General features: G+C 38.5%; 2 pseudogenes; one reads left to right on the forward strand and one right to left on the reverse strand.

The window, feature by feature from the left end:
• Window positions 1-1,422: 1,422 nt before the first annotated feature.
• LOC148777465 (olfactory receptor 13C3-like) lies at window positions 1,423-2,367 on the forward strand (annotated as a pseudogene).
• A 4,079-nt stretch (window positions 2,368-6,446) lies between these two features.
• Window positions 6,447-10,810, reverse strand: LOC148777466 (olfactory receptor 13F1-like; annotated as a pseudogene).
• Window positions 10,811-26,572: the final 15,762 nt, after the last annotated feature.

Consider the following 26,572-nt stretch of genomic DNA (forward strand, 5'->3'; position numbering starts at 1 on the left):
GAAGTTCAAGGGACTCTCAAGAGTATTCTCCAACACCACAGTTCAAAAGCATCAATTCTTCGGCGATCAGCTTTCTTCACAGTCCAACTCTCACATCCATACATGACCACGGGAAAAACCATAGCCTTGACTAGAGGGACCTTTGTTGGCAAAGTAATGTCTCTGCTTTTTAATATACTATCAAAGTTGGTCATAATTTTCCTTCCAAGGAGTAAGCGTCTTTTAATTTCCTGGCTGCAATCAGCATCTGCAGTGATTTTGGAGCCCCAAAAAATAAAGTCTGACACTGTTTCCACTGTTCCCCATCTATTTCCCATGAAGTGACGCAACCCTAAACCAATGTTATTGATATTTCTCCCGGCAATCTTGATTCCTGCTTGTGCTTCTTCTAGCCCAGGGTTCCTCATGATGTACTCTGCATATAAGTTAAATAAGTAGGGTGACAATATACAACCTTGATGTACTCCTTTCCCTATTTGGAACCAGCCTGTTGTTCCATGTCCAGTTCTAACTGTTGCTTCCTGACCTGCATACAGGTTTCTCAAGAGACAGGTCAGGTGGTCTGGTATTCCCATCTCTTTCAGAATTTTCCAGTTTATTGTGATCCAAAGCTGATCACTGAAGAATTGATGCTTTTGAACTGTGGTGCTGGAGAAGACTCTTGAGAGTCCCTTGGACTGCAAGGAGATCCAACCAGCCCATTCTGAAGGAGATTGATCCTGGGTGTTCATTGGAAGGACTTATGCTAAAGCTGAAACTCCAATACTTTGGCCACCTCATGCGAAGAGTTGACTCACTGGAAAAGACTCTGATGCTTGGAGGGATTTGGGGGCAGGAGGAGAAGGGGATGACAGAGAATGAGATGGCTGGATGGCATCACCGACTCGATGGACATGAGTTTGAGTGAACTCCGGAAGTTGGTGATGGACAGGGAGGCCTGGCGTGCTATGATTCATGGGGTCACAAAGAGTCGAACATGACTGAGTGACTAAACTGAACTGAACTGAAACCAATGTTACTGTTAATGACTGACATGACACAAGACCAAATAAATCAATATTCTTAAGATATTAAGCATGCTATTTCCAAAATAACAATTATCATAGTACATCTGTGGTTCAAGTAAGTCGGAAATAACAAACTTTTAAAAATGCAAATAGTTCTTCCCTATCTCAGAACTTCTGTATCACAATCTCAGAAAATAGAACACAAGAGTTTGTATTTTTAATAAAACTACCAGTGTAACTATTGTGCATTCTCTACTCCATAACTTATAAGCAGGAAGAGGAATATAAAGAGCTAATTTCATAACTAAAACCAACCAGCTACTTTCCCTTCCTCCTCTTACTTCATATGATAATACTGTATAGACTCCTTAACACCTACATCTCTTCTGGAATACTCCAGGTGTGAAAAATTAAAATGGAAAGAACCAATTCAACAGGCATTGAATTCATTCTTCAGGAACTTTCTGAGTACCCGAGAGCCAAAAAATTCCTTTTTGTGATACTCTTGGTGATGTACCTGGTGATCCTCCTAGGGAACAGCACTTTGATCATCTCTCCTGGATTCCCACTTTTACATCCCTATGTACTTCTTTCTCGGTAATCTTTCCTTTCTTGATATATTGTGCACATCCTCCTTTATCCCCTCAACAATGACACACTTTCTATCAGAGGAAAAAAAAAAAATCTCCTTCACTAGATGTGTTGTTCTGATATCTGTCTCCTTCACCATGGCATCCACAGAGTGTGTGATCCTAGCAGTGATGGCACATGACTGTTACATAGCCATCTGCATGCCTTTGAGATACCCTATCATTATGAGCAAGGCACTTTGTATTCAAATGGCAGCTCTCGCATAAAGATGGGGCTTTCTCAACTCATTGACACAAACAATTATTGCAGTACACTTGCCCTTCTATGGGAAAAATGTCATCATTTTTTTTATGAAATATTGGCCTTTCTCAAGCTGGCTTGCACAGATATTTCCTTGAATGAGAATACTCTAATGTTTGGCAGTGTAATGTTTTTGTTTGTTTCATTACTATTGATTTTCATCTCCTACATTTTCATCCTTTCTATTGTACTAAGAACCAATTCATCTGGAGGAAGAAAAAAGGCTTTTTCCATCTGCTCAGCCCATATTATAGTGGTGACTGTGTTTTATGTGTCACTCCTTTTAATGTATATAAACCAAGTCTAAGATGCTTCTTCGGACAAACTGATTGCCATGTTCTATGCAGTAGTCACACCCATGCTCAGTCCTATCATCTATAGCCTGAAAAATACAGAGGTGCCTGGAGCTATGAGAAAATAGACAACTAGACTGCTTCTGAAGGAAAGGATGAGGAACTTACAACTTTGAGCTTATGCACAAAATAAACTCATATATTTGAGGCAAGGCTTTCAATACAAGTAGAACAAAGAAACTAAAGGATATATGTAAAATCACAGAATCTAAAAATTGGAAGGAAATTTCAAGGTAATAATCTGATTTTATCTTTTATGAAAATAAGGACAGCTAGTGTTAAAAGTGGGAGTAAACTTTTAGAAACAAAAAAAAAATTTGAAATTATGTTTTCCAAAAATACTTAACAAGTAAAACATATTTCACTCCCCTTTTTGAGAGAACTATATGAGTTCATGTTTTTTCTGTTTATTACTCATTTTTGTTTTACTCAGGGACTGGATCTGGCCCCAACCTAATTTTTCTAGTACAAATTTTTCCTCCTTTTTTCCCTTGTTGTGTTTATCCCACCCCCTCTGCACGCACTGTGCTGTATTCATTATGTAGTTATCCAAATATATCATGTTCTTTCACATTTAATGACAATAATATATGTTACTTCATTCCTATCATGATATATTCCCCATGGTGGCATCACAGTCATTTAATTAAATACATTCTGAATGTTATTTATTCTGAAAATCCTTCCAAAATTTACCCAGTGGAAAAGTACTATTTACAATAGCCAAGATATGGAAGAAACCTAGGTGTCCATCAACAGATAAATGGATAGAGAGACGTGATGTTCATATATATATATATTTATATATATACACAGAGAGAGAGAGAGAAGAAACTGTTAGTCACAAAAAGAATAAAATTCTGCCATCTGTAGCAACATGGATGGACCTAGAGCTTAGTGAAATGAGTCAGAAAACAAAAAATACTCTGCTATCACTATTATGAAGAATCTAAAAAATAAAATAAATGAATGTATGCAACAAAACAGTAAGACACACAGATACAGAGAACAAAATAGAGGTCACCAGTGTCTGGTCACCAAACATATGTGGGAGGAACAAGATGGGCTATAGGACTAAGAGACACAAACTACTATGTATAAAATAAGTGAGCAGCAGGATATATTATGCAGAAGAGGGAAAAATATCCATTGTTTTATATAACTAAATTGAATATATTCTATTAAAATACAGAATCACTATCTTGTATTCCTGAAACTAATAAAATACTATAAATCAACTATAATTTAATAAAACCGAAGGAAAAATTTTTAAAAGGAGATAAAGATACACTAGCATAATTCACTGAAAAGGCAATGGCAAGCCACTCCAGTACTTTTGCCTAGAAAATCCCATGACGGAGGAGACTGGTAGGCTGCTGTCCATGGGGTTGCCAAGAATTGGACACGACTGAGCGACTTCACTTTCACTTTTCACTTTCATGCATTGGAGAAGGAAATGGCAACCCACTCCAGTGTTCTTGCCTGGAGAGGGACGGGGGAGCCTGGTGGGCTGCCGTCTATGGGGTCGCAAAGAGTCGGACACAACTGAACCGACTTAGCAGCAGCAGCAGCAGCATAATTCAACCATGTATTTGAAGGATTTGCATATATATGTATTCTGAGAGATGGGAGTAATTAAGGACAGTGGTTCTCAGAACCTATAACTTCCTAAAATGTATTTTTAGAAATGTTATCACATACATTTTGTTTGCAATTTTGTCCATTAAGTAAAATTAAACTTGTGATCTTTTTCATCTTGTAAGAAGTAGAGTGTTAGTGAGTTATTTTCAGTTCAGTTCAGTCACTCAGTCGTGTCCGACTCTTTGCAACCCCATGGAATGCAGCATGCCAGGCTTCCCTGTCTATCACCAATTCCCAGAGTTTGCTCAAACTTATGCCCATTGAGTTGGTGATGCCATTCAACCATCTCATCGTCTGTTGTCCCCTTCTCTTCCTGCCTACAATCTTTCCCAGAATCAGGGTGTTTTCCAAGGAGTCAGTTTTTACATCAGGTAGCCAAAGTATGGGAACTTCAGCTTCAGCATCAGTCCTTCAATGAATATTCAGGACTGATTTCCTTTAGGATTGAAAGATTTGTTCTCCTTGCAGTTCAAGGGACTCTCAAGAGTCTTCTCCAACATCACAGTTCAAAAGCAACAATTTGTTGGCGCTCAGATTTCTTTATAGTCTAATTCATCCATACATGACTGCTGGAAAAACCATAGCCTTGACTAGACGGACTTTGTCAGCAGAGTAATGTCTCTGCTTTTTAACATGCTATCTAAGTTGGTCATAGCTTTTCTTCCAAGGAGAAATTGTCTTTTAATTTCATGTCTGCAGTGATTTTGGAGCCCCCAAAAATAAAAGTCTCTCACTGTTTCCATTCTTCCCCCTTCTATTTTCCATGAAGTGATGGGACCAGATGCCATGATCATTGTTTTTTGAATGTTGAATTTTAAGCCAGCTTTTCAACTCTCCTCTTTCACTTTCATCAAGAGGCTCTTTAGTTCCTCTTTGCTTTCTGCCATAAGGGTGGTGTCATCTGCATATCTGAGGTTATTGATATTTCTCCCAGCAATCTTGATTCCAGTTTGTGCTTCATCCAGTCTGGCATTTCACATGATGTACTCTTCATGTAAGTTAAATAAGCAGGATGACAATATACAGCCTTGATGTACTCCTTTCCTGATTTGGAACCAGTCTGTTGTTCCATGTCCAGTTCTAACTGTTGCTTCTTGAACTGCATATAGATTTCTCAGGAGGCAGGTCAGGTGGTCTGATATTCCCATCTCTTGAAGAATGTTCCACAGTTTGTTGTGATCTACAGGATCAAAGGTTTTGGCATAGTCAATAAAGCAGAAGTAGATATTTTTCTGGAACTCTCTTGCTTTTTCTATGATCCAACAGACGTTGGCAATTTGATCTCTGGTTCCTCTGCCTTTTCTAAATCCAGTTTGAACACCTGGAATTTCTCCGTTCACGTCCTGTTGTTTAAAGTGTGTTATTCAGGAATCAAAATATCAAGATTAGCTTGGAGAAAAAATGACACTAAATAATTACTAGATGTCACCATCCAAAAACACCACTCTAATGTCTCAAACTGAACCTAGATACATTTATCAGGATCCTTGTAGGCAATAGCATGATTTTTTCTCCTTCAAATAGCACACAGGAAAGAGCATCCTTTGACAATAAAGTGAAAGAAAGAAAGTGAAGTTGCTCAGTCGTGTCTGACTCTTTGCAACCCCATGGACTGTAGCCTACCAGACTCCTCCGTCCATGGGATTTTCCAGGCAAGAATACTGGAGTGAGTTGCCATTTCCTTCTCCAGGAGATCTTCCCAACCCAGGGATTGAACCCGTGTCCCCCGTATTCTAGGAAGACACTTTACCATCTGAGCCACCAGGGACTAATAAAAAATCATTATCAATTGACTACTGCTTTCAGATTTATTCAATATTTTCTCATTTAACTGTCTTGTCAGCCTCATAATTATCTCTCATGATTGTCATGTCAGTAGTCAGTAGGCAGTACTCTGTCCATATTCCAAACTAAATAACCAAGACATGGAGGAGTACAAATGCAATCCTGAGTTCTTTGGTTCTAAAGCCCGTGCTTTTCCATAATACCACACTGCTATTCCTGTGGTAGTAATAATTAAGTTGACAAGTATTGATTTTGTAAATCAGAAGCATAATAGTTCTTTCCACAGAAGTGTAGAGTAAATCTCTGAATGAAGGTAGAATGAGTGAGCATGATTGGCTGAAATTAATAATTGCTTTAAATCCAATCACTGTGTTAGTTGTTATTTATGTATACTCTCCTTCCTCCTTGGCACAAAGAGTGCTAGTCATTCTTCTCTACAATTATCTCCACTCTTTCATTCTTCTACTCTTTCAATGGCCATAGAACATTGTCCCAAGGCATTAATACAATAACCACAACCTATCTACCTGTTTTGATGAGGTTGTTACTCTTTGGACAGACTAGTTCAACATTTAGTATGATTTTCTCACTTGCTCTAAGATTTACCCTCTACAGCTTCTCTATCTTTCTGCAAGTGGTAATTTTAAGCTTGAATTAAAGCCATCACTATAATTCCATTAGCGCTGTGACATCTTCATGATAAAGGATAAATTAGATGTGCATATCAACCTCACATTTAAGCAAATGGTCCACAGGCAGAATATAAATGTTACAAAAGCTGCTGACTGTACACTTTGTAATTACTCTTACATTGTGGTTTATAGAATAAGATATCTTCATACATTTCAATATTTTCTGTCAATTTAATGAGTCTCGGGTATTGCAAATTCTGTAATATAGGGTTCATGTCTTGCCTTTCTTCACTAAATGTTAATAGTTCATCTATATTCTTGGATTTAAACAACCAGGCATCTGAAAAAAGCACAACAGAAATGAGCTGATAGTTTCACTGAGGTACTCTGTAGTTTCTTTGAGTTAATAATATAAAGTCAGCACTCTATGATAAACAACATATCATTAAACTCTGATTTTTTGTTCCTAATGACACATCTCCACCCCAGTTTTATTTAGGATTATTTTTATGCAGACTTTTATATTTGTACACAGACATTCCCACACATCTATCTGGATACAAAAGCATACCCAAATATGTAAAACACAACCACACATTTATGGAATATACGATTGCTATCATCAAATGTCACTATTCAGAAAAATGTTAATTGTAAATTAGCTCAAAAATCTACTAGTGACTATGCTTATATAATACATATTTATAATACTGAATGCTCAGTAGTTGGCTACATTGAAATTAGTTAATTTTATATTCTAACTCCCTGAAATAAAATTTCTCATCATTAAGATCCATGTAAGAGTTTGAGATATACTTATATATTTTTGTATGATCTAACAACTTCAATTATAGATCAAGAAACAGACTTAGGAAACCACATGTCACATTTGAAATGACTGTATTCCCCAGTTCCAATGCTCTGATGTACCTTGACCACTAAACATTCCTTAAATTTATGTGTTTTCACAAGTGCTTATCACTGTTATTTATGTTATTTGCCACTGGGGACTGCTGCTGCTGCTAAGTCGCTTCAGTTGTGTCCTACTCTGTGTGACCCCATAGATGGCAGCCCACTAGGCTCCCACGTCCCTGGGATTCTCCAGGCAAGAACACTAGAGTGGGTTGCCATTTCCTTCTCCAATGCATGAAAGTGAAAAGTGAAAGGGAAGTCGCTCAGTCGTGTCCGACTCTTAGTGACCCCATGGACTGCAGCCTACCAGGCTCCTCCGCCCATGGGATTTTCCAGGCAAGAGTACTGGAGTGGGTTGCCATTGCCTTCTCCGCCACTGGGGACTAAGAAAGTACAAAAGGGGTTCTTAATCAGCATCTTTTTCACAGCTGTTTTCATCTTTTTGTTGCTTAGACTTTAGATCATTGGATTCAACATGAGGATTAAAACCACATAGAGTAGAGCCATAAATTTATCTATTTCCTGTGAATCTACAGCTGAGGGCTTCAGATACAAGGAGAGAGCTGTCCCATAGAACAAATCCACTACACTCAGGTGGGCTGCACATGTTGAAAAGGCTTTGCTTCGACCATTCACTGAGCTGATTCTTAGGATGCTGGAGAGGATGGACATGAAAGAAATAAAAATGAGCAGAATCAGCACAAAAAAGAAGTACACAGATCACCAACATGATTAACTGAAACTTGGAAGTGTCTACACAAGCCAATTTCAGGACAGCCAGAATCTCACAAATGAAATGACATCTGCTACTGCTGCTGCTAAGTCACTTCAGTTGTGTCCAACTCTGTGTGACCCCATAGACGGAAGCCTACCAGGCTCCCCCGTCCCTGGGATTCTCCAGGCAAGAACACTGGAGTGGGTTGCCATTTCTTTCTCCAATGTGTGAAAGTGAAAAGTGAAAGTGAAGTCGCTCAGTCGTGTCTGACTCAGCGACCCCACGGACTGCAGCCTACCAGGCTCCTCCATCCATGGGATTTTCTAGGCAAGAGTACTGGAGTGGCTTGCCATTGCCTTCTCTGGAAATGACATCTACTTCCACTCAAAGACAGCTGCAACACAGAAACCATTTCCACCAGGGCAGTGAAGGAGCCTGTCACCCAATAGCCAACTGCAGTCTGTACATAAGCTTTTTTGTTCATGATAATGAGGTACCTCAGAGGGTTGCGGGTGGCCACACATCAGTCATATGCCATCACAGACAAGAGCACACACTCAGTGGGGCCCATGGCCAAAGAGAAGTACATCTGGGCAGCGCACCCTGAGAATGAGATGATGTTTTTCCCTGAAACAAAGTTTGCCAGCATTGGAGTCAGGACAGAAGTATACCAGATGTCCAGACAGACATGACAGGTTGCTGAAGAAATACATATATATGTGTAGGTGAGAATCCAGGACACTTAAAGAAATCAGAATACTATTACCCAGTAAAGTGATCAAGTACATCAGCAAGCACAGCACAAATATGGTGATTTCAACTTTGGGACAGTGAGTAAATCCCAGAAAGAAAAAAATTAGAAATGACTGTTGAGTCTGTCTTGCCCATTTTAATCCTCCTTGTCCATCAGTAGTAGTAAATAAAAGTATACATGGCCTATGTTTAATTTTACATTCTAGCAACTTTCAAGGGGTTTTTGTTAGGAGAACTTTAAAAAGAGCATTGCCCTCCAATATTACTAGCAATATCATATTAATTATTCACTGATTCATGCCACATTAACTAAATACACTGAGAATCTAGAGCTAACACAAGTCCTTCTTTCACGCAGTTCATAATCAAATATAGGGCAGTCAATACCATAATATGCATGCCCCAGGACAATAGGCAAACAGAAAAAGAACCCTATCTCTATGTTGGGTGCAGATGATCAATCAAAAGTAGCACTGAACTTAATCAGGTCAAGGACCACAGGAGATGTGCCAAGTGAGGAGCAATTTTTTACAAAGTTATAATGAGAGAGAGTTTGCTTGCCCTTCATAAAGCTGAAAATTATCTTATGAGTAGACAGACGCACTGACACAAGGAACATTAGGAGATAAGACTGAGAAGATTGGCTGGAGTCCAGTGACTATGCGTGTGTGCATGCTAAGTTGCTTCAGTCATCTCCAACTATAATGTCACCCAATTTCTCTCCTCAAGAAGGCAATTTGAATATGAAAATAATATTGAACACTTTCCTTTCTTAGAAACAAAATCACTTTCAAAGTTTTAGTATGTTATTATTCAAATAAAATTCTTACAACATATCTTACAATCAATCACATATTGAGACATATGTTTAAAAATCACTTTCTAAAGAGCAGGCTCAGATGAGCCTTCACATACATAGGCCTCGTGTTCTCTTTTATCTACATCTCTATCCTCATCTCCCAATACTCTATTTCCTTGCACACTTCCTGCTCTGAAATAGCTACAGACTTGTCATTCCTATACTCATCATGAATTTAACATTTCTATGTCTTTAATATATATTTTACCTCCTTGGAGTGTCTGTTTCCCATCTGCAATCTTGTCTTTCATATTATTCTTAATAACATTGCTCAATCATCAAAACCATGTGCAAAAATCTTAATTGCAGTTTCATTCTTTGTGCATATGTTATTGAAGTATATCACAATGAACTATACTCAGATGTGCATGTCCCTATTCTTCCCACCTTGCACTGTGAGCTTCAAGAGCTTGTTCCCCACAGTCCAGCAAGATGATAACTTGCACTAAAGATTTTTAATAACACATTGCTTCCTTGAATATGTTAACTTCTGATACATGTAAAATGCATACAATTTTACCATATATCTCTAAGCCAAAATAAAATCCTGAAGATTTCTCAATTAATTTACATCTGCTTTTTTACATGTGACATTAAAGAATGTAGTTGAATTAGCTTTTAAACCTTATTTGATGTAGAATCTGAAAGGAAAGAGGATGAAGACAACGTTTACTAAAAGAAGAGGTTCCAGTCATCCTCTGTAGAGAAAGAACGCTATCCTCAGTGTGAAATTTGGGCTCTAAATCAAATCATGGTTCTTGCTGGTACATAAAATTAGGCAAATCCTCACTTGAACTTTTTGAAATTTGATTTCCTAATCTACACAAAGAAGTTAATTCCTATCTAGTACAGATATGAAAGATCTAGATTAACTTGCTTGAAATTCTCCCTCCATAATCCCAATTTCATGGTCTCTCTAATATTTCAGAGAATCACAGTAATGTGTTTATGATTTCAAGGACACCCCGCTTTCCAGAACCATAATTGCCTGAACTCTGCTCTTGTGCTAACCCACAATGAGTCAAATTTTAAAAATTTATCATATTTTTCACAATCTGTTAAAACTTCAACCCCCAATCCATGTGTGAAAATAAAACACTTTACTTAGTATTTCCAGAAAGGCAAAAGTTAGGCATGCCAGGTCTCTAACATCCACTTTGGTCAGTATACACCTTCATTTCCACTGAGGGTTTCTCTGTGGGGTTTCCCCACCCAGCACTCAGTTTTCTTTCCTTTCCAGTGCTCTGGTTCTGGCCCTTCATGTCCCAACTCTCCCTTCTGTCTCACTTCACCACTCTTTTGTCCACTTTAAGAAGCAAACCAATGAAGTATTTTCCTTTTCTCATCCAGATTGAATCCCACTAATTTCTTCATCCTTATCTTAGACCTCTGTCAGAGTCTTCAGTACTCCAAGACATTTTACATTTTATCTTTCTCTAAAATGATTTCTGAATCCAATCCTAAGATAATTAAATATTTACCAACTAAATTAAATATCTCCTCTCTTTCTTTCTAAATGTCAAAGCCAGAATAGACTTCAGTTCAGTTCAGTTCAGTCGCTCAGTCGTGTCCGACTCTTTGCGACCCCATGAATCACAGCACACCAGGCCTCCCAGTCCATCACCAACTCCCGGAGTTCACTCAAACTCATGTCCATCGAGTTGGTGATGCCATCCAGCCATCTCATTCTCTGTCGTCCCCTTCACCCCCCTACCCCCAATCCTTCCCAGCATCAGAGTCTTTTCCAGTGAGTCAACTCATCGCATGAGGTGGCCAAAGTATTGGACTTTCAGCTTTAGCATCAGTCCTTCCAATGAACACCCAGGAGTGATCTCCTTTAGAATGGACTGGTTGGATCTCCTTGCAGTCCAAGGGACTCTCAAGAGTCTTCTCCAGCACCACAGTTCAAAAGCATCAATTCTTCAGCGATCAGCTTTCTTCACAGTCCAAATCTCACATCCATACATGACCACGAGAAAAACCATAGCCTTGACAGGACGGAACTTGGTTGGCAAAGTAATGGCTCTGCTCTTTAATATACTGTCTAGGTTGGTCATAAATTTCCTTCCAAGGAGCAAGCGTCTTTTAATTTCATGGCTGCAATCAGCACCTGCAGTGATTTTGGAGCCCCAAAAAATAAAGTCAGCCACTGTTTCCACTGTTTCCCCATCTATTTCCCATGAAGTGATGGGACCAGATGCCATGATCTTAGTTTTTGAATGCTGAGCTTCAAGCCAACTTTTTCACTCTCCTCTTTCACTTTCATCAAGAGGTTTTTTAGTTCCTCTTCACTTTCTGCCATAAGTGTAGTGTCATCTGCATATCTGAGGTTATTGATATTTCTCCCAGTAATCTTGATTCCAGCTTGTGCTTCTTCCAGCCCAGTGTTCCTCATGATGTACTCTGCATATCAGTTAAATAAGCAGGGTGACAATATACAACCTTGACGTACTCCTTTTCCTTATTGGAACCAGTCTGTTGTTCCATGTCCAGTTCTAACTGTTGCTTCCTGACCTGCATACAACTTTTTCAAGAGGCAGGTCAGGTGGTCTGGTATTCCCATCTCTTTCAGAATTTTCCACAGTTTATTGTGATCCACGCAATCAAAGGCTTTGGCATAGTCAATGAAGCAGAAATACATGCTTTTCTGGAACTCTCTTGCTTTCTCAATGATCTAGCGGATGTTGGCAACTTGATCTCTAGTGCCTCTGCCTTTCCTAAAACCTGCTTGATCATCTGGAAGTAGCCATCATGGTCAACAAACGAGTCTGAAATGCATTACTTGGATGCAATCTTAAAAACGACAGAATGATCTCTGTTCGTTTCCAAGGCATACCATTCAATATTACACTAATCCAAGCCTATGCCCCAAACAGTAATGCTGAAGAATCCAAAGTTGAACAGTTCTATGAAGACCTACAAGACCTTTTAGAACTAACACCCAAAAAAGATGTCCTTTTCATTATAGGGGACTGGAATGCAAAAGGAGGAAGTCAAGAAACACCTGGAGTAACAGGCAAATTTGGCCTTGGAGCATGGAATGAAGCAGGGCAAAGGCTAATAGAGTTTTGCCAAGAGAACACACTGGTCATAGCAAACACCCTCTTCCAACAACACAAGAGAAGACTCTACACATGGACATCACCAGATGGTCAACACTGAAATCAGATTGATTATATTCTTTGCAGCCAAAGATGGAGAGGCTCTATACAGTCAGCAAAAACAAGACCAGGAGCTGACTGTGGCTCAGATCATGAACTCCTTATTGCCAAATTCAGACTGAAATTGAAGAAAGTAGGGTAAGCCACTAGACCATTCAGATATGAACTAAATCAAATCCCTTATGATTATACAGTGGAAGTGAGAAATAGATTTAAGGGACTAGATCTAACAGACAGAGTGTCTGATGAACTCTGGATGGAGGTTCATGACATTGTACAGGAGACAGGGACCAAGACCATCCCCATGGAAAAGAAATGCAAAAAAGCAAAATGGTTGTCTGAGGAGGCCTTACAAATAGCTGTGAAAAGAAGAGAAGCGAAAAGCAAAGGAGAAAAGGAAAGATATAAGCATCTGAATGCAGAGTTCCAAAGAATAGCAAGGAGAGATAAGAAAGCCTTCCCCAGCAATCAATGCAAAGAAATAGAGGAAAATAACAGAACAGGAAAAACAAGAGATCTCTTCAAGAAAATTAGAGATACCAAGGGAACATTTCACGCAAAGATGTGCTCAATAAAGTACAGAAATGGTATGGACCTGACAGAAGCAGAAGATATTAAGAAGAGGTGGCAAGAATACACAGAAGAACTGTACAAAAAAGATCTTCACGACCAAGATAATCACGATGGCGTGATCACTGACCTAGAGCCAGACATCTTGGAATGTGAAGTCAAGTGGGTCTTAGAAAGCATCACTATGAACAAAACTAGTGGAGGTGATGGAATTCCAGGCGGGCTAATTCAAATCCTGAAAGATGATGCTGTGAAAGTGCTGCATTAAATATGCCAGCAAATTTGGAAAACTCAGCATTGGCCGCAGGACTGGAAAAGGTCAGTCTTCATTCCAATCCCGAAGAACGGCAATGCCAAAGAATGTTCAAACTACCGCACAATTGCACTCGTCTCAGATGAACTGTGAACTTCCAGATGTTCAAGCTGGTTTTAAAAAAAGGCAGAGGAACCAGAGATCAAATTGCCAACATCAGTTGGATCATGGAAAAAGCAAGAGAGTTACAGAAAAACATCTATTTCTGCTTCATTGACTATGCCAAAGCCTTTGAATGTGTGGATCACAGAAAACTGTGGAAAATTCTGAGAGACATGGGAATACCAGACCACCTGACCTGCCTCTTGAAAAAGCTGTATGCAGGTCAGGAAGCAACAGTTAGAACTGGACATGGAACAACAGACTGGTTCCAAATAGGGAAAGGAGTACGTCAAGGCTGTATATTGTTACCTTGCTTATTTAACTTATATGCAGAGTACATCATGAGGAACGCTGGGCTGGAAGAAGCACAGGCTGGAATCAAAATTACCAGGAGAAATATCAATAACCTCAGATATGCAGATGACACTACCCTTATAGCAGAAAGTGAAGAGGAACTAAAAAGCCTCTTGATGAAAGTGAAAGAGGAGAGTGAAAAAGTTGGCTTGAAGCTCAACATTCAGAAAACTAAGATCATGGCATCTGGTCCCATCACTTCATGGCAAATAGATGGGGAAACAGTGGAAACAGTGGCTGACTTTATTTTGGGGGGCTCCAAAATCACTGCGGATGCTGATTGCAGCCATGAAATTAAAAGACACTTACTCCTTGGAAGGAAAGTTTTGACCAACCTAGATAGCATATTGAAAAGCAGAGACATTACTTTGCCAACCAAGATCCATCTAGTCAAAGCTATGGTTTTTCCCGTGGTCATGTATGGATGTGAGAGTTGGACTGTGAAGAAAGTTGATCGTGGAATAATTGATGCTTTTGAACTGTGGTATTGGAGAAGACTCTTGAGAATCCCTTGGACTACAGGGAGATCCAACAAGTCCATTCTGGAGGAGGTCACTCCTGGGTGTTCATTGGAAGGACTGATGATAAAGCTGAAGCTCCAATACTTTGGCCACCTCATGCGAAGTGTTGACTCACTGGAAAAGACTCTGATGCTGGGAGGGATTGGGGGCGGGAGGAGAAGGGGATTACAGAGAATGAGATGGCTGGATGGCATCACCGACTGGATGGAGGAGAGTTTGAGTGAACTCCGGGAGTTGGTGATGGACAGGGAAGCCTGGCCTGCTGTGACTCATGGGGTCGCAGAGAGATGGATACGACTGAGCGACTGAACTGAACTGAACTGAACCATGTATAATTTTCATCATACATGATATAATATTGATGCATGTTATATCAAACTTTCCTCACTTGGTGGTGAAGAGTTTATACCACTGTAGCAAAAGCCAACACCATTGAGAACAAGGAACTTACAGGTTGATTTTTTTTAAGGCTATTTCAACTCATTCTGTTAAATGTTAAATGAGTGTGTGTCACAAATATTATGGTCTCATGGGTTTGATCTCTGGGTCTAAAATTTTCACAGGAATGCATCACCAGCAACAAAAAAAAAAATTAAAATTTCTCAAAACAATTCCAAAAATACTCATGAACACATAATAACTATGAAAGTCAAAATTTTTTTGTTAGCCAAGGACTCATTGTTCCATTTAATTTTCACACAAATCATAAAATGTATTCAAGAACAAGTAACAAAGTTTTCAAAATAGAGAGGCTGCAGGGTAGGGAATGGCTGTCTGTTCATGATCAGCACTATAAAAAATGTTTGCAAACCAAACCAAAGAAAACTGAATTGGTGCTATGAGGTAAACTGTTATAGAATCAGAACTCTGGGGACACTAGCCTAATTTATGTTCTAGATAAGACTGAAAATCTGCTGCCTATTTCACAGCAACCTCACTGGACCAGTGAGAAATGACACCAGTAGACATGTGCTCACTTACACCAAACGAAAGACCAGGAAACTATATTCTGATTAAATGATGGATTCTTGACCTAAATATACAGCTTCCGAGGATATTCAAATTACTTCAGATTTCAAATTACCGTTTTGGTTCTATTTTTCATTTTTCTCTTCAGTATATTGAAGAAAATATCATCTTAGAATTTTTTTAATTCCTATTCTTTATAGATGATTCATGATAAAAATATATTCTCCAAAACACATGGCTTACTTTGACTCAGTTCAATATCCCCTTGGAAATATGTTTTTAGTACGTTCTCAGTTATTACCTTTAATGGAAGGTCAACTTGCCTCCAAGGTTGCAACACATAGCAGATAGCTTTGCATTGGTCTTCTATTTGTAGCTTATTGTACAAAATTTTCCACAAGGTTGATAAATTTCTGAAGGTATTACCACTGAGGAGCCATAATATCACAGGACTTCTCTGGAAAACATTAATAGCAAAGGTATTATTCCAAATTGTTTTAAAAGCTCCTATACATTAGAGCCAAATAAAATTGTTTACAAAGGGAGTATATTTTGATTCTGCTAGTACAAAGGTAAGAGGGAAGTTAATATTTGAGAATCTGGAAGATTTCATCTGCACTTCAAACCCAAGTAGAAACACTGCCCCATTGTGAAGACCCAGGAATTTCTCTAAAGGATCTTCTCCAGACTCAGGAAGGCAATTTAAATATTTCTTGCATCCAGGGATTCATTAAATTTTCTAAGCCATAAGTTTAAATTGCTCAGGGGAAAAATGTTTAAAACTTGAAAACTTCATGAATAATGCCCTGAAGACTTAATTATATTAAATCCATTACTATATTTCAAATAACCAATCAGAAGTACTGAGAATATGTCTTATCTCATTCTCAATCTTATGATATATGGCTGGAATCCTTAATCCAAACATATTTTAATGTTTTTATCCACACCTTTGTTCGTCCTACTGTCTTATTCACAATATTGCAGAAAGACCTCATTTAGCTATATTTTAATACTTGTGTATTAAAAATAATAATAAAAAGACAAATTTCTAGGCACTGTTGTAAGAATTTTATATATATTATTTAATTCTAATTTGTTAATCAATTAGTGAGTAAAGAGAAAAGGGTTTTATTGTACAAAATAATTATTTCATCTGGCTCTGAAACTCAGAATTTATATGTACTATGTGAATATGAGTGGCATTTTGAAATTCACAACAAATTCAAAAGTTTGAAATCATGTAATTGAAACCTATAAGCCATCACGCTATTCAGTTTTCTATTGTAACTTCACAACCTAACTTCTAACTCAATCCCATTCCATTATATGAGCATCTCCAAAGAATTTATACCCAAAGAGATATACCCAAATTAACTGACATATAGTCACTATCTATCTAATTTACACAATTAGGAGGTAATGGTGAATACATATACATTCCAAGTTCCCTGAGCTTTTTTTTTTAATCTTTACTTCTGCAGGCAGAACTCACCTCTCCTTGAACTGCTTTGCCCAAATAGTGAACACAGTATTTTTACCACAAACCACTAGCATGGGTAAAACAAATTTTGACTAAAAGTCTGAAGATAATGGTGGGGGGAGGGAAACAGCAATTAAACAGGGAAATAATTAAAACTGAGTATACAACATCATTGTTTCTAAAGTTTATTGACCTGATTACAAGGAATTGGTTTCTGAACGTCATATTAGGTCCTGGTCTGTCACCATATGATTAAGCTTCTCTCTAAGAACAGAGCTCTTCAACTATTTCTTCTTTTCTTCACCCCAAGTCACAAAGGGTCCTCAAAATCCTATGTCCAACATTACTTAAATGAAGCACCCAAATAAGTAACATCAGAACAATGTTTCAAGCAAATGAAATTGTTCTTTTACATTTTTTGACAGATAAATTTTAGTTTCTATTTTTTAACCTATCTCATAACAGATATTTATTAAAAATGAAAATCATTCTTCCCTTCTTCAGATTTCATGTATTAAAGTCCCAGTAAATAGCAGTCTGTATTTTTAATAAGTTACCAATCTTGCTCAGCTGTTTTATGTTCTAGAAGAGAAATCCCATGAGCTGATCTCACTGATATTACCAATACTCCAGATAGTGCTCACATAATTTTTACATCTTCCACCCTAATTACCTCTTACTTTATGTAACATAGGACAACTCATTTAACTTATGTGCTATTTCTTTTTCTGGATCATTTCAAGAAAGAAAAAGAAAATGCAAAGAATCATCTGAACAACTGAAATTGAATTCATTCTGAAAGACCTTTCTGAGTACCAGGAACTAACAAAAATTCATTTTTGTCATGTCTTTAGTGATGTGCCTGATAAACCCTGAAAACAGTACCTTAAGTCATCTTCAACCTCTAAAAATCCTTCCTTCACATGCCATGAACACCATGGACTTCTTTTTTGGTAACCTCTCCTTCCTCGATATCTGGCACACATCCTCTCTTGTCCCCCTTCCTATTATTAAAAATACCTATCTCATTCATAACTTTAAAAATGTCTATCTCATTATGTAATGAAGTCCACAGAGTGTGTGTTCCTGGCAGTGATGGCATGAGATTTCTACATGGCCATAAACAAATTTCTGAGATAATTCATCATTGTAAATAAGCCAGTGTTTAGATGGCAGGTATCTGGGGATTAAACTTTCTCAATGGATTGACACAAAATGTGCTCACATTTTGAGTGTTCTTTTGTGGAAAAAAATTTAATCATTTTTTTGTGAAATAGTGCCTTTAATAAAGCTGTCTGCATAAATATATTTAATGAGTATAATAATGTTGGGCAATGTGATATTTTCATTTACTCCATTACAGCTCATTTGTTGCCTATATTTTCATCATCTATGCTGTACTGAGAAGTGGTCATTGTGTTTTATGAAATAATCCTCTTCGTGGACATGAAGCTAAAGTCCAAAGAATGATTTTGAACAAACTGATTACCCTGTTCTATGGCATAGTCACCCCCATAATTACTCCTATCATCTATAGCCTGAGAACAAGGAGGTCCTATGAGAAAAATAGTGAGTAAACCCTGGTTGTGGAGAAAATGATAAGAAACTGACATATTTGAGTTTATGAACAAAACAAGCTAATGTATTTTGAGGCAAGAGTTCTAATATAAGCAGAACAAAAGAAAGTCATATGTAGAATCATAGAATTTCAGAGTTAGAAATGTCATGATCACAAGTCTAATTATATTATATTCTGAAAACATCTATTATCTCATAAAATTGTAAGACTAATCAAAACAGTATGGTACTGGAACAAAACAGAAATATATATCAAAAAAACAAGATAGAAAGATCAGAGATAAACCCATGCACCTATGGGTAACTTATCTTTGACAAAGGCAAGAATATACAATGGAGGAAAGAGAACCTCTTCAATAAGTGGTGCTGGGAAAACAGAACAGCTATGTATAAAAGAATGAAATTAGAACACTTCCTAACACCATACATATGAAAAACCTCAAAAGGGATTAAAGACCTAAATGTAAGGCAAGAAACTATAAAACTCTTATAGGAAAACACTGGACACTCTGACATAACTTTCAGCAAGATCCTCTTTGATCCGCCTCCTAGAGTAATGGAAATAAAAACAAAAATAAACAAATGGGACCTAATTAAACTTAAAAGCTTTTCCAGAGCAAAGGAAACTATAAACAAGATGAAAAGGCAACCCTCAAAACAGGAGAAAATAATTGCAAATAAAGCAACTGACAAAGGATTAATATCCAAAATATACAAGCAGCACATGCAGCTCAGTATCAGAATAAAAAACAACCCAATCAAAAAGTGGACAGAAGACCTAAACAGACACTTCTCCAAAGAAGACAAACCAATGGCCAATAAATGCGTGAAAAAAAATGCTTAAAATCATTCATTATTAGAGAAATGCAAATCAAAACTACAATGAGGTTATCACCTCACACCGGTCAGAATGGCCATCATCAAAAAATCTACAAACAATAAATGCTGGAGAGAATGCGGAGAAAAGGGAACATTCTTGCACTGTTGATGGGAATGTAAGTTGATACAGCCATTGTGGAGAACAATATGGAGAGCCCTTCAAAAAGTAGGAATAAAACTACCATAGAAGAGAAAGAAAGTGAAGTCGCTCAGTCACTTCCCACTCTCTGCGACCCCTTGGACTGTAGCTTACCAGGCTCCTCCGTCCACAGGCAAGAGTACTGGAATGGGTTGCCATTTCCTTCTCCACAAGATCTTCCTGACCCAGGGATCAAACCCGGATCTCCCGCATTGTAGCCAGACGCTTTACAGTCTGAGCCACCAGGGAAGTCCCAAAACTACCATATGATCCAACAATCCCAGCTGCTGGGCATATATCCTGAGAAAATGATAATTCAAAAAGACAAATGTACACCAGGGTTCACTGCATCACTATTTACAATAGCCAGGACATGGAAAGAACAGAGATGTCCATCAACATATGAATGGATAAAAAAGCTGCAGAATACATATACACAATACAAAACTACTCGGCCATAAAAAAAAGAATGCATTTGAGTCAATTCTAGTGAAGTGGATTAAACTAGAGTTTGTTATTCACAGTGAAGTTAAATTGGAAAGAGAAAAACAAATATTGTATATTAACACATATATATGAAATCTAGAAAAATGGTACTGATGAACCTATTTGCAGGGCAGGATTAGAGACAGAAGCAAAGAGAAGAGAGTTGTAACACAGTGGGGGAAGGAGAGGGTGGATGAATTGAGAGAGTAGCATTGAAACATACACATTACATTACCATATGTAAAACAGATTGCTAGTGGGAAGATGTTGTATAACACCAGGAGTCCTACCCAGTGCTCTGTGACAACCTAGAGGGGTTGGATGGGGTGGGGGATGGGAGGGAGGTTCAAGAGGGAAAGGAAACATGTATACTATGGCTGAGGCTTCCCACATGACACAGTGGTAAAGAACCTACCTGCCAACGCAGGAGACTTAAGAGAACTTGGGTTTGATCCCTGGGTGGGGAAGATCCTGTGGAGGAGGGCATGGCAACCCACTCCAGTATTCTCGCCTGGGGAAATCCCATGGACAGAGGAGCCTGGTGGCTTACAGTCCATGGGGTCACAAAATGTTGGACACGATTGAAGAGACAGGATGCATGCACGCATGGTAAAAATCAATACAGATTTGGAAAGCAATTATCCTCCAATTAAAATTTTTTTTAAAAAAAAGTAGGGTTCAGATAAAGACTGGTTAAAGAGGCCTTCTGATCGCCAACTACAAGAAGCCTGAAAAAAGATTCTGATAGGACCATAACTCCTGTGGCATTGGCAGTCCATGCCCCTGTACACTTGGCACCTCCAGGGTCCTTGCAAGCCAAGCAGCTGCTTCACCTTCATGCTCAACTCTCACTGGGACAGAGCTGCCACAGGCAAAAATAGACTTGTATCTATGCATGCAGGGTCGCTTCAGTCGTGTCTGACTCTTTATGACCCTGTAGACTGTGGCCTGCCAGGCCTCTCTGTCAGAGAGGAGAGTTCTCCAGGCAAGAATACTGGAGCATATCGGCCAATACTGGTTGCCATACCCTTCTAGAGCACTATATTTCCTGCTGCCCTAGCCGCCAACTCCCCTGAGTACCTGCTGCTGCCAGAACCACTGCGACCCAAGCAGCTGCACACCTCCACATCTGGCCCACACAGGGGCAAACCCAAGTCCTCCAGGGCAGCCTCAGGAGCTAAATCCCAGTGGACGACTCACATGTAGAGGTAGAAATAAAACCACTATTGAAACCCAAGGGCAGTGTGGCTAAGGAAGAAGACCCAAAACCTTCCCACCAGCTGTACAAGCAGCAGATTAAATCCAAATGATCAACTAAGCAGACTCTGTGTCTACGGAATATATAAAAGGCCATTGAGAGTTCTCACAAAAGAAGACGCATTATTTCTGATAGCTGCGGACACTAGAGGCAGGAACACAGAGGAGTAGGATCAGATTAGAATCTGAGAGCCCCCACAGCAGGTCCAAAGATCAGCACAGGGTTGGAGGGCATCCTAGGGAGGTAAGGTGAACTGTGACTCTCAGAGAGGGAAAGGACTCTGACAGCAGTGCCTCAAGAAAAACATTTATTATTCTTATTTTTTGACTTGTTCAGTAGATTCTTTGGACTTTTTTTTCTCTTTATTTCCCTTTTTTCCACCCTATGTTGTACTTGTCACCTTTATAGGCACTAAGAAATCCAGTTAAGCTTTTGAGCTTTTTTTTTTTCTCAGTCACATTTTTTATTGTTGTCACAAACCTCTGCCTCTACATTGAGTATTTGCAGTTCTGTGGAGTTTTCCTCTTCTTTTTTTTATTTTTTTCTTTTCTCTTTTTTTAAATTTAAATTTTTAATTTTTTAAACCTATTATTATTTTTTTCTACATTTATTCCTTTGTTCTCTTTTCCTACTGTTCTTTTCCCCTTGCAGTTAATCTTTAACATATATAATTCTTCTTTTTCTACCTCTATTTAACTTTGCGTAGCTATTCTTTCTTTCTTTTCTTACTCTCCTTTCCTCTCAACATGTTTGTTAGTTTTATTTTCATTTCTTTATTCCCCAAATGGCACCTTGCTTTAGTTTTGTTTTCCAGCTTCTGCTTTAATTAGTTTTGTTCTGGTAGATATAATATTTGCTTTCTTTTCTTCGCCCAGTCAATCTATCATACTTTATTTTTGTTGGATTGTTTTGATTTTGCTTATGGGTATATATTCAGTCACACTTTCCATTGTTGTTATAAACCTCTACCTTTTTGTTGGGCTTTTGCAGTTCTGTGGAGTTTTCCGTCTTTTTAACTTCTTCCAATTTTTGTGGGGTTTTTTTTTCTCTTTTTTATAACTTTTAATTTTTTAAACCTATTATACTTTTTCTACATTTATTCCTTTGTTTGCCTTTCCTACTATTCTTTTCCTTTTGCAGTTAACCCTTAATATATATGAATCTTCTTCATTTACCTCTGTTTAACTTTGCATATATATTCTTTCTTTCTTTTCTTTCCTCTCAACATATATGTTAGTTTTGTTTTCATTGCTTTATTCCCTCCTTGGTATCTTGCTTTAGTTTTGTTTTCTAGTTTGTGTTTAAGTTAGTTTTGTTCTTAACTGCTAGTTATAATTTTTTATTTCCTTTGTTTGCCAGGTCAATCTACTGTATTTTATTTTTGTTGGACTGTTTTGACTTTGCTCATGGGTGTACATTTATATGTGTATATTCCATTATTTTAATTATTATTTGACTGATTTTGTAACTGCCATTTGTCTAGGGTTCATCTTTGGTTTCTCATTTTTTGGATATTTGTTTAATCTCACTTAATGCCATAACAAATCACTTCTGGAATCTTTCTTCCTGAACAGAGATCAAGCCCTGAGCCTTTAGAGTGGGAGCACTAACACCAAGACCCTAGACTACCAGAGAACTAACCCTGCTGCTGCTGCTGCTGAGTCACTTCAGTCGTGTCCAATTCTGTGTGACCCCATAGACGGAAGCCCACCAGGCTCCCTCGTCCCTGGGATTCTCCAGGCAAGAACACTGGAGTGGGTTGCCATTTCCTCCTCCAATGTGTGAAAGTGAAAGTGAAGTTGCTCAGTCGTGTCCGACCCTTAGTGACCCCACGGACTGCAGCCTACCAGGCTCCTCCATCCATGGGATTTTCTAGGCAAGAGAACTAACCGTAGGGGGTATCAAATCGTGAGAACTCACACAAAGGAAACCACTTGAATACAAGACCTGGCATCACCCAACCACCAATAGTATCCTGGGCAGGATGCCTCAACTAAACAAAAAGCAAAACAAAAATACAAACCCAATCATCAGCAGACAGGATTACCAGCTCACTCAGTCTTGCTCTTCAGAACAAAAACAAACAAACAAACAAAAACTCAACACAAATCTCACCCTATAAGAAGTTTACACAAACCACTGGACCAAACTTAGAGGGTAGAAACCAAAAGGAAGAAGGAATTCAACTTGCTTCAAGGAAAGAATTCAACTTTCCTTGAAGCCTGGGAAAGGAAACCTCAAACACAATAACTTAAAACAAAACATACTGAAAGGCAGAGAAATACTGCACAAATGAAGGAACAAACTAGAAACACAGAAGTCCAAATTAATGAAGAGGAAATAGGCACACTACCAGAAAAAGAACTCAGAATAATGATAGTAAAGATGATTAAAAAAAATAATAATAAACCTTGAAAACAAAATGGAGAAAATGCAAGAATCAATTAACAAAGACCTAGAAAATTAAAGAATAAACAGACATAGACAAACAACACTATTAAAATTAAATTAAATTAATTAAAATTAAAAATTTTAATCATTTTGGGTTGATTTTGAAAATTAAAAATACTCTAGGAGAAATCAATATCAGAATATCTGAAGTGGAAGAACGAATCAGTGAGCAGGAAGATGAAATGGTGGAAATAAATTCTGAAGAGCAGAATAAAGTAAAAAGAATGAAAAGAGCTGAGGACAGTCTCAGAGACCTCTGGGACAATATCATATACACCAACATTTGAATAATAAGGATCCCAACAGAAGAAGAGAAAAAGAAAGAGTATGAGAAAATTTTTGAAGAGATTATAGTTGAAAATTGCCCCAACATGGAAAAGGAAATAGTCAATCATGTCCAAGAGGGACAAAGGGTCCCATACAGGATAAACCCAAGGAGAAACATGCCAAGACACATACTAATCAAACTAACAAAAACTAAACAGAAAGAAAGAATATTAAAAGCAACAAGAGAAAAGCAACAAGTAATATACAAGGGAAACCCCATATGCTTAACAGCTGATCTTTCAGCAGAGACTTTTTAGGCCAGAAGGAAATGGCAGGATATATTTAAAGTACTGAAAGGGAAAAATCTACATCCAAGATTACTGTGCCTAGCAAGGATCCCATTCAAACTTGATGGAGAAATAAAAAGCTTTTCAGACAAGCAAAAATTAAGAGAATTCAGTACCACCAAACCAGTTTTACAGCAAATTTAAAGGGACTTATATTGTCAAGAAATACAACAGAAGAAAGAGGATCAACAAAATCAACCCCAAATGATTAAGAAAATGGCAATAGGAACATATATAACAATAATTCCTTTAAATGTAAATGAATTAAGCACTCCAGAAAAAAGACACAGACTGGCTGAATGGATGCAAAAGCAAGACTCATATATACACTGTCTACACGAAACCCACATCAGACCTCAAGACACATATAGATTGAAAGTGAGACAATGGAAAAATGTATTCCATGCAAATGGGAAGCAAAAGAAAGCTGGAGTAGCAATCCTCATATCAGACAAAATAGACCTCAAAATATAGGACATTACGAGAGATAAGGAAGGACACTACATGATGATCAAGGGATCAATCCAAGAGGAAGACATAACAATTGTAAATATCTATGCACTCAACATCTTTTTTTTTTTTGGGTGTTAGTTCTAAAAGGTCTTGTAGGTCTTCATAGAACCGATTAACTTCGGCTTCTTCAGCATTACTGGTTGGGGCATAGGCCTGGATTACTGTAATATTGAATGGTTTGCCTTGGAAACGAACAGAAATCATCCTGTCATTTTTAAGATTGCATCCAAGTACTGCATTTCGGACTCTTGTTGACCATGATGGCTACTCCATTTCTTCTAAGGGATTCCTGCCCACAGTAGTAGATATAATGATCATCTGAGTTAAATTCACCCATTCCAGTCCATTTTAATTCAGTGATTCCTAGAATGTCGACGTTCACTCTTGCCATCTCCTGTTTGACCACTTCCAATTTGCCTTGATTCATGGACCTAACATTCCAGGTTCCTATGCGATATTGCTCTTTACAGCACCGGACCTTGCTTCTATCATTGGTCACATCCACAACTGGGTATTGGTTTTGCTTTTGCTCCATCCCTTTATTCCTTCTATAGTTATTTCTCCACTGATCTCCAGTAGCATACTGGGCACCTACTGACCTGGGGAATTCCTCATTCAGTATCCTATCATTTTGCCCTTTGTTACTGTTCATGGGGTTCTCAAGGCAAGTATACTGAAGTGGTTTGCCATTCCCTTCTCCAGTGGACCACATTCGGCTGTGGTCCATGTGATCAGATCGGCTAGTTTATTGTGATTATGATTTCAGTTTGTCTGCCCTCTGGTGCCCCCTAGCAATACCTACCGTCTTATTTGGGTTTCTATTACCTTGGTCGTGGAAAATCTCTTCACAGCCGCTCCAGCAAAGTGTAGCCGCTGTACCTTACCTTGGGTGAGGGGTATCTCCTCAAGGCCGCCCCTCCTGACCTTGAATGCGGAGTAGCTCCTCTCGGCCCTCCTGAGCCCGCGCAGCCACTGCCTGTTGGACGTAGGGTAGCTCCTCTAGGCCGCCGGCCCTGGCCTCAGGCGTAGGGTAGTTCCTCACGGCTGCACGTCTTTGCATCGTTCCTTGTGCCCGGGCCGGCGTCTCTCGCGTCGCGTCTGCGCCGCCAGGGCCGGCGTCTCTCTCGTCGCGTCTGCGCCTACAAGACCTTTTAGAACTAACACCCAAAAAAGATGTCCTTTTCATTATAGGGGACTGGAATGCAAAAGTAGGAAATCAAGAAACACCTGGAGTAACTGGCAAATTTGGCCTTGGAGCATGGAATGAAGCAGGGCAAAGGCTAATAGAGTTTTGTCAAGAGAATGCACTGGTCATAGCAAACACCCTCTTCCAACAACACAAGAGAAGACTCTACACATGGACATCACCAGATGGTCAACACCGAAATCAGATTGATTATATTCTTTGCAACCAAAGATGGAGAAGCTGTATACAGTTAGCAAAACCAAGACCAGGAGCTGACTGTGGCTCAGATCATGAACTCCTTATTGCGAAGTTCAGACTTAAATTGAAGAAAGTAGGGAAAACCACTAGATCATTCAGTAATGACCTCAATCAAATCCCTTATGATTATACAGTGGAAGTGAGAAATAGATTTAAGGGACTAGATCTGATTGATAGAGTGCCTGATGA

The sequence above is a fragment of the Moschus berezovskii genome, chromosome 7 (genome assembly GCF_049115385.1).
Source record: "Moschus berezovskii isolate FMDL1 chromosome 7, NW_MosBer_1.0, whole genome shotgun sequence".
Taxonomy (NCBI): Eukaryota; Metazoa; Chordata; class Mammalia; order Artiodactyla; family Moschidae; genus Moschus; species Moschus berezovskii.